Here is an 8,926-nt window from a genome sequence, read left to right on the forward strand (position 1 = left end):
TTAAGAATAGGAAAGATTTATTGAGGGAAAGGAAGCTTCTGTCTTAAGAGAGACAGAAGGGGGACCAGAATGGGTTGCCCCTAGTTCCACTATTACAAATCTATCTTGATTACCAAGGTAAAATGGTAATAGTCTGAATGGTCATTTCATTTTTGCATCTAGCAAATAAGCTGTGGGATGGTATTTTGATATATTGATTTCTATCACCTTTTCATATAATGGGGCTTTATACATTTGTTGATTTATTTTTGGGTTTTGTTATCATTTATTTGTGAAATTAATAACTGTAGGCCTGTAATCCCAGCTATCTGGAGACCAAAACAGGAGGATTGCAAGTTCGAGGCCAACCTATGCAATTTAGCAAGCCGTTTTCTTAAATAAGAGTTGGAGAGATGGAGCACAGTGCTCCCTGGATTCATTCTCTAGGACTGCCCTCCCCCAAAAGGCAATAAAAGATAAAACTACCATGCAATTAAAAAATTTTGCTTTGTTCTCATTTTGTTTTCAGTCTTCTTTTAAAGAGATGAAAAACAAAAACAAAAACAAAAAACAACAACAGCCTAAACTAGACATGGAAGTGGGGGATAGGTTAGCTGAGGGGAGCTAGAGCTAGAAAGGAAGGAAGAGCAAGAGGAGGAGCCCTGCTTGGCTGATGGAGGATGTCCTGACTACCAGCACCTGATCCAAGGGATGTTGCAGTTCACCTGAAAACAACAAAATAGTCTGGGCATGGTGGCTCACCCCTGTAAGTCCAGCACGCAGGAGGCCTAGGCAGGAGGACTGCTGTGAGTTTGAGGCCAGACTGAACTATGTAGCAAAACCCTGTCTCAAAACAAAAAACCCCAAAATAAAACAAGGACTTGTTTTTTCTCTTCATTGATGGTACTTGATCAGCTATTTAATTGTGAGTTATGAAATGGTAGTTTTATTTTCCATTGTTTCACATTTAATAACTAGCTGCCTGAATAAAGACAAGGTTTCCTGCATCATCTGGGGCTATTCTGTTACTTTGAAATAGTGCTTTACTCAAAAAAGGTAGAATAAATGCTAAGTGTTTTCCCTTTATGTAACTATTTTCAGAATGTACTAATTATCTCTAATGGTGGCGTATGAGGTCTGTGTCCTTTTCTTTGGAATATATTTACATCATGAATAGTCTATTTTGGATTTTTTATTTGAGATTATAAATTGATATAAATTTGCTTTTATTATGTAACATTTTATTTTACAGTAAGAAAACATTGTGTTAGATAACAGGAAGAGCTGTAGAGTTTGCAGATACCAACCATGGCCTTTCTAAGGATGTTGGTAGCATCAGCACCAGAAAGACAGTAAGTATTAATAAAATTGCAGGGTACGGGACTGGAGATTATAGCTCAGTGGTCAAATGCTTGGCTTGCATGTATGAGGCCCTGGGTTCAATCCCCAGTAACACATGCACATGCATACAAAATAATAGGGCATGAATATTTTACACATAGATTTTCAAGCTTTCGTTTACATATTTGAGTGATTAAAAGAAAAATTTCTCATGAAAAGGGAACTAATCACAGATTTTTGTTAGTAGAATTTCCAAAAGAGCTTTTGGTGGTATAAAATATATTGACTCAAAGAATCTAAAGAACTGTATTGCAGTCTGGTTTTCCCATTTAGTGAGGGTTTTACTTTCTCTATCCCTAAAATGCCATTTCTTACTCTTTTATAGTTTTATAGGTCACTAAGGATCTTCTGATGATGAGGGCAGTAAAGAGAGCAATTCTTACAGTACTAGGTGGGACAAGATAGCAGGCTAATAAAGTTGTTCTTCTCCCAGGTGAAAACTTTCTCTCTCTCTCTTTTTTTTTTTTTTTTTTTTATCTCTAAGAACCAGGATGTCTTCAGCTGATATATTCTTGCCCTTGAGCATCACAGCATCACAGGACCTTTGAGGCCTCAACCTGTGACCAGAGGCAAAATGGAGTTATGTTTCCACCTGCCATAGCCGGCTAGTGGGCAAGGTGACATTAGATAGCTATAGTCATACTTTAATTATGAAATTATTTTCCCCCAAAATTACATAGAGTTACTCTCAGCAACTGGATTTTATCTACTACGTGTAACAGATTTATTCATAAAATGAAGTGGGAAGGTTTTGTGTGTTGATGATGTGATTCCCAGTTGGAAGTATTTTTGAAGTGTTTAATTGGTATGTCCACTTTAATGATGGTACCATTGCTGTACCACTGTTGAGATTGTTCACTCTGCTACTGTTTATAAATTTCATAAGACTTACGTTTACCATGCTGGTAGTCCGGAAACAAGTATTTATCAATTCGATTTTTTTTTTTTTGGTACCAGGGATTGAACTTGGGCCCTTGTGCTTGCAAGGCAGGCAGCAGAACCACTGAGCCAAACCCCTGGCCCTGTCAATTAGTTTTTCTATGAAGTTGAAATTGAATATTAGAGGTATTTTTGGGAAATGTGTGTATGGAATTTATACACAAGTAATTCCTATATTGATAATTGTTTTCAGTTTCTTCAAGCCAGTCCTTTCACATTTCTCCATAATATATTCAACTTTACCCATCTTTATCTTCTATATATTTTTTAGAATATACTGTCTATTTAGGTTAAGCCTGTATATGAAGAAATTATATAAGCTTACTTAAACTGATGTTCTAAGCTTGGTGTGGTGGCACATGCCTGTAATCCCAGCACTTGGAAGGCTAAGTAAGGCAGGAGGATTGCTGTGAGTTGAAGGCCAGGCTGAGCTACGTAGTGAGACTGTTTTGTGTTTGGCTGGTTTTTTGAGACAACAACAAAAAAACTTGTGTCTTTATGAAGCTGTTCTTGTGGAAAAAGGAAGATGTATAAGAACGATAATAAGAGCCATTATTTGTTGTGGAATTAGTGGGACTGAAATAAATTGGATCTGAAAAATAAAATTGGTAACTGGAACGTAGTATCAGCTATGTATGTTTTTATATGTCAGAATTTCTGCATTATAGTCATTAATTGGACTCTTAAACTACTTATGATATGTGTTTAGGTCTTTTTCAATATAAAATAGACACACTGAAAGAAGAGAGTGAGGCCAGGTGTGGTGCTGTAATCCCAGCACTTGGGAGCAGAGGCAGGGGGATTGCTGTGAGTTTGAGGCCAGCCTGGGCTACATAGAGTGTTCGAGACCAGCCTGAACTATATAGCAATACACCCCGCCCCCCCGCCAAATCCCAAAATATATTTACTAAAATACTACAGATTATTTAGAAATTGTAGAAGTAGTATATTAAAAAATCATTTATAATCCTTTACTCACAAATTCTTAGTCTGTTCTAATTCAGTCCCACTTGGGAACCCATGTAGACTCAGTTTAGTTTGTGTCTTGCTTTCTTTTTTAACATAATTAAAGAAAAACTCCAGCTAAATACTAAGACAGTATTTAAAAAAAAAACAACAAAAAAACAGCCTGTGTATTTATTTTTGAGACAGGTCTTGCTTTATAGTTTAGGTGGGCCCTGAACTCGTATGTAGCCCAGCTGGCCTTGACTGGGCAGGATCCTCCTCTTGCTTCAAACCTTCTGGAGTGCTGGAATCACAGATGTGGACCACTATGTGTGCCACCACACCCAGCTTTTCTTTTTTTTTTTGGTACAAGGGATGGAACTCAGGACCTTCTGCTTGCGAGGCAGGCAGTGGCATCATTGAGCTAAATCCCTGGCCCTTTTGTTTTGAGATGAGGGCTTGCTGTGTTGTCTGGGCCTTCTTCAAAAGAAGTAGGCTCAGGCAGTTCTCCTGCCTCAGCCTTCTAAGTAGCTGGGACTATACTCGTGTACCACCATGCCCAGCTCTAAACAGTTTTAAATGGCTACCTAAAATTAAGGGGAGGGTAAAGGTGGGATGAGAGAAGGAGAAAGAAAGAACACAAATATATTTGAATTTAGAATTGGCAGGCTTTACCAAGGGATTAAATATTAGGAGGGAAAGGGGATGGCAGCATTACTCAGCTTTTGGCCTCACAACTATAATTTGTTGAGAGTTGAGGTTTTACAGAGTAGTTAGGACAGCTGTCCAGTAAAGGGCCAGGTCATCCATAAATACCTGTTTGGGATGTTTATGAGGTACAGAGTTGAGATATTCAATAAGTAGTTTGCTGTCTGGGGTCAGGGAAGAGGTAGTGATTGAAAGTGTTAATTTGTTGGCATGTTGGTTGGTAGTGTTTAAAGCTCAGACTTGATGGAACCACGGAGGGAGGAGATGAGATTGTGGAGAGTTGAGAGATGGGAAAATCAATAGCAGCCATGTTCTCAGGAGAGAGAGCAAGTTCTTAGAAGGAAGGACTGATCATTCTATTTTTATTTTTGTTTATTTAAGTTTTTTTGAGACAGAGTCTCATAGCTCAGGCTGGCCTTGAACTTAAAATGATCCTCCTGCATCAGCCTCTGGAGTACTGGGATTACAGGCATGGGATTAACAGTGATCATTCTAGATAAGGACTGAGAATTAACCATTTTATTTTATTATTATTATTATTTTAAAATATGGAATGCTTCATGAATTTGCGTGTCATCCTTATGCAGGGGCCATGCTAATCTTCTCTGTATTGTTCCAATTCTAGCATATGTGTTGCTGAAGTGAGCACCTAATTTTCTAACAGTTGCTAGTATAGAGAAATATAACCTGTCAATTTTGCTAAATTGCCTAATTGATCCAATAATCTGTAGATTTCTTTTGGGTTCTATATGCATACAAAACTTATGGTAATGATAGTTCCTCATCTTCTTTTTTTACATTTATAACTCTTATTTCCTTTAAAGTCAATGTGTGATCTGTGACTTCTAGTATAATGTTTGAAAGTGGTGATCCCAGTCTGCTATAGTGGTACACACCTGTAATCCTAGTACTCTGGGAGGCTGAGGCAGGAGGATCACAAGTTCAAACCCACCCTGGGCAATTTAGCAAGACCCTGTTCCAAAATAAAAAATAAAAAGGGCTGGAATTAAGTGCAGTGGTACGGTGCCTGCCGTGCAAGTGCAAGGTCCTGAGTTTGATCCCCAGTACACCCAAAAAAGGTGGGGGGCTAGGGATGTAGTTTAGTGCAAAGGCTCTGGGTTCAATCCTTAGGACCTCAGGGATAGGGTGGGTGGGGAGTGGGAGTGGGGGCTAGTGAACTTTCTTTCATTTCTACTGTAATTGCAAAAGAAAAACAATAGCAGTTCACAAGTGCTTTATCTTTTCTGTGTCTTTTGTCAGTTCCTTTTTATTTCTAGTTTGTATAGATTTATTTTGAGTGAATATTGACTTTTTAAAAATGCTTTTTCTGTATACATTGAGTTGATTATGTGATTTTTCTTTTTGTTAATGTCAGAAATTACAATGATTTTCAAATGTTAAAACAACTTTATATCCTTAAAATAAATAGATGCATTCTTTTTTTAATTTTAAAAATTTTATTTATTTATTTTGTAGTATTGGAGATTGAACCCAGGGGTCTTCACACTGAGTTATATCCCCAGCCTTTTTTTATTTTTGTTTGTTTTTTTGAGACAAGGTCTCGCTATGTAGTTCAGGCTGACCTTGAACTCACTATATAGCCCAGGCTGGCCTGGAATTCTGAGTGATCCTCCTGCCTTAGCCTCCCTAGTGCTGGGACATGTGCCACCATGCCTAGCCCAAATGCTAGGACTGCAAGCGTGCACCACTGTGCCTGGGACTTATTTTTATTTTATTAAGATAGAGTTTTTCTTTTATTTATTTATTTTTGGTGGTACTGGGGATTGAACTCAGGACTTGGGATTGAACTCAGGACCTTGTACTTGCCAGGCAGGTGTGGCACAATTGAGCTAAATTCTTGGCTGGAGACAGTTTTCGTGAGTCAGTAAATTGCCCTGGCTGGGTTTGAACTTGTGATTCTCCTGTCTCAGCCTTTCAAGTGCTGGGATTACAGGTGTGCACCACCATGCCCAGCACTTATTTTTATTTTATTGAGACGGGGTTTTGTTAAATTAGTAAATTGCTCTGGCTGAATTTAGCCTTCCAAAGTGCTGGGATTTACAAGCATGTGCTCCATACCCAGCTGATGCAATGTTTCTTTTTCTTTTTTTTTTTGTACCAGGGATGAACCTGGGACCTTTTGCTTATGAGGCAGCCGGCTGAACCACTGAGCTAAATCCCCGGCCCTGAAGCGTTGTTCTTTCTATAAGTCACTAACATAATTTTTATATTATGTTATATAATTTGTCACTATAATATTTTGTTTAGAAATGTTGTATCTGTTTTCATTGATGAATAGATCTGTAATTTTTCCTTATTTCTTTTTTTTTGTACCGGGGATCGAACTCGGGACCTTGAGCTTGCAAGGAAGGGTGTAGAACCACTGAGATGAATCCCTGGCTCATTATCTCTTTTTGAAAGGGATTTATTTATTTATTTATTTATTTATGGTACCGGGGAATGAACTCGGGTCCTTGCGCTTGCAAGGCAGGCCACCAAACCGCTGAGCTAAATCTCTGGCCCCTTATCTCTTTTTTTGAGACAAGGTTTCATTATATAATTCAGGCTGGCCTTGAACTCAAAGTGATCCATCTGCTTCAGCCTCCTGAGTGTTGGGATTATAGGTGTGTGCCACCATACCAAGCCATTTTTATTTCTTTTAATGCCTCAGTAAGGTTTTGGATTACGGTTAGGCTGGTTTTATAAAATAAATCAGGTTGTCTCCTATCCCCTCCTTTTCCTTTCTTTTCCCTCCCTTTCCCTCTTTTCCTATCTTTTCTTCCTTCTCTCCTTTCTTCCATATTGCTCAGGTTATCCCCAATCTTATGAGCTCAAGTGATTCTCCTGCCTCAGCCTCTTGAGTAGCTGGGACCCTACAGGTGAGCACCACTACTCCTAGCTTCATTTCCTCTTTTTCTGTTCTTAGGAACAGTATATAAGATTGGTATTAGAGATTCATTTAATGGAACTTACTAATGAAACTGTCTAGACCTGGAATTTAATTTGTGTGAAAGTTTTAAGGTATGGATTTTATTCCTTTAAATGATGAAGGACTATGAGATTTTGATATAGCAGACATGGTGTGATATAATTAAAATAACATTTCATTTAAAGTTAGTGACATAAAATTGTTTGTAGTCTTAAATTTCTTTTTAAAAATATATGATTGTACGTTTGGTAGTGATGATCTCTTGTTTCCCATTTCTGGCATTGTTTATGCCTTCTTTCTAAAAATAATTTTTAGGTGCAAGGGCCTGAGTTCGATTCCGAGTACCAAAAAAACCCCAAAAAACAAAAAAACCCCCTTTTTTTTGCCAGAGATTTATCATTCTTAATTTTAATCGCTTTTCATGTATATTTGTTGTCTGTTCTTCATTTTCCTTCTATGTAGTTCTTTGGATTTGATGTGTTGTTTTTTCCCAGTTGCTTGTGTTGAATACACATTATTGATTTTTTTTAGTCATTTGTCTCTTTACCCTCCACCTCCCCTCTTTCCCCCCTTTGCTCTTCCCAGTTCCCCTCTCCGCATTTCTCCCCCTCTCCCCCTTTCCTTCTGCCCCCTTTCCCTTCTCCTCCCTTCTTCTTCCCCTCTCTTTTTTGTGGTACTGGAGAGTGATCCCAGGGCCTTGTACATGCTAGGCAAGTGGTATCTGGCCCTTTTTATTTTGAGACAGTCTTGCTAAATTGCCCAGGTTATCCTTGAATTTATGATCTTCCTGCCCCAGGAGGCTACTGCCTGGTTTTATTCTTATTTTCTAATATACACATTTATGTATATCATCTTCTGTGCATGTTTGTAGTTGTACCCCACAAGTTTGAATATATGTAACTGTTTGGTTCAAAATATTTTCTAATTAACATACTGAGTTCTTCCTTGACTCATGTGTAGAAGTGTGTTTAGCTTTCAGTTACTGTAATTAGGTTCTAATTATATTTTTGCTACTGATTAGCATAATTTTATGGGTACTTGAAAATAAAGTATATTCTGTGGTTGTTGAATTCACTGTTTTATAGATATTAAGTCAAATTATGTTTATTGTATGGCATCAATCTGTGTCCTTACCATTTTTCCTTCTTCTCCTCCTCCTTTTCCTTCTCCTCTCTTTCTCTTCTTCATTTTTCTCCAGTGATAACATCTTTATAAAAATACATAGGAGAGCACAGCCAGGATATTCATATTAATGCAGTCGAGATACAGAAATCCCTCACGTGGCCCTTTAATGAGCCTCTTGCTTTTGCCCGGGCACCACTAATCTCTTTTCCTTTTTCTATGATTCTGTAATTTCAAGAATGTTATCCAGGTAGAATCATTCAGTATATGACTTTTTCCACTGTATATAATTCTCTGGAATTTCACCCAGGATTTTGTATATATCAATATGGTAGTTGTTTTTTTATTACTGACTAGTATTTTATGGAATGAATGTATCATAGTATCATCTGAGTTGTTTTCAGTTATTCTTTTTCCCCCAGTTCTTGATTATTATGAATAAAGCTGTTATAGAACTGGGAGTAGGATTACATCCCAGCTACTTGAGAGGCTGAGGCAGAAAGATTACAAGTTTGAGCTCAGTCTGGTCAATTTAGTTCTTTATATATCCTAATGACTAGTCCTTTGTCACATATATGGTATGTAAATATTTTTCCTAGTTTGTGGCCTGTCTTTTCATCTCCTTAAAGTGTCTCTCATAGGGCAAAAGTTTCTGTTTTTTTTTTGAGGCAGGGTCTCACTTTGTAGTTTAGACTGGCCTTAGACTTGATGTGTAGCCGAGGTTGGCCTGGAACTCATAGTAATCCTCCTGCCCCAGACTCCTGTGTGCTGAGGTTACAGGCGTGTATGCATTACCACTCCCAGCCAGAGGTTTCTGTTTTGATGAAGTAAAAGTTATTGGTTTTTCATTTTATGGATCTTGCTTTTGGTATTTTTTTTTTTTTTTTTTTTTTTTTTTTTTTT

The 8,926-nt window shown here is 37.8% G+C and overlaps 1 protein-coding gene and 1 non-coding gene across 9 annotated transcripts in view; one reads left to right on the forward strand and one right to left on the reverse strand.

The window, feature by feature from the left end:
* Nucleotides 1–8,926, forward strand: part of N4bp2 (NEDD4 binding protein 2) — an 86,733-nt gene that overhangs the window by 9,972 nt on the left and 67,835 nt on the right. For 5 of the 8 annotated variants that reach the window (XM_010625123.3, XM_010625122.2, XM_010625125.2 and 2 more), the window contains exon 2: nt 1,232–1,331. The exons of 1 other annotated variant lie outside the window; for it this stretch is intronic. The gene's annotated coding sequence lies outside the window, so the exon portion shown is untranslated. Of the gene's footprint in view, nt 1–1,231; nt 1,332–1,911; nt 1,998–6,830; nt 6,852–8,926 lie in introns of those variants that run through there. 2 more of the 8 variants (XM_010625127.3, XM_010625124.2) reach the window with 2 other exon arrangements.
* Nucleotides 4,515–4,621, reverse strand: LOC117284305. The gene has a single exon (XR_004515373.1). It is a non-coding gene; the product is annotated as a U6 spliceosomal RNA (small nuclear RNA).

The sequence above is a fragment of the Fukomys damarensis genome, unplaced genomic scaffold, assembly GCF_012274545.1.
Source record: "Fukomys damarensis isolate Sample0158 unplaced genomic scaffold, DMR_v1.0_HiC HiC_scaffold_35, whole genome shotgun sequence".
Lineage (NCBI taxonomy): Eukaryota > Metazoa > Chordata > Mammalia > Rodentia > Bathyergidae > Fukomys > Fukomys damarensis.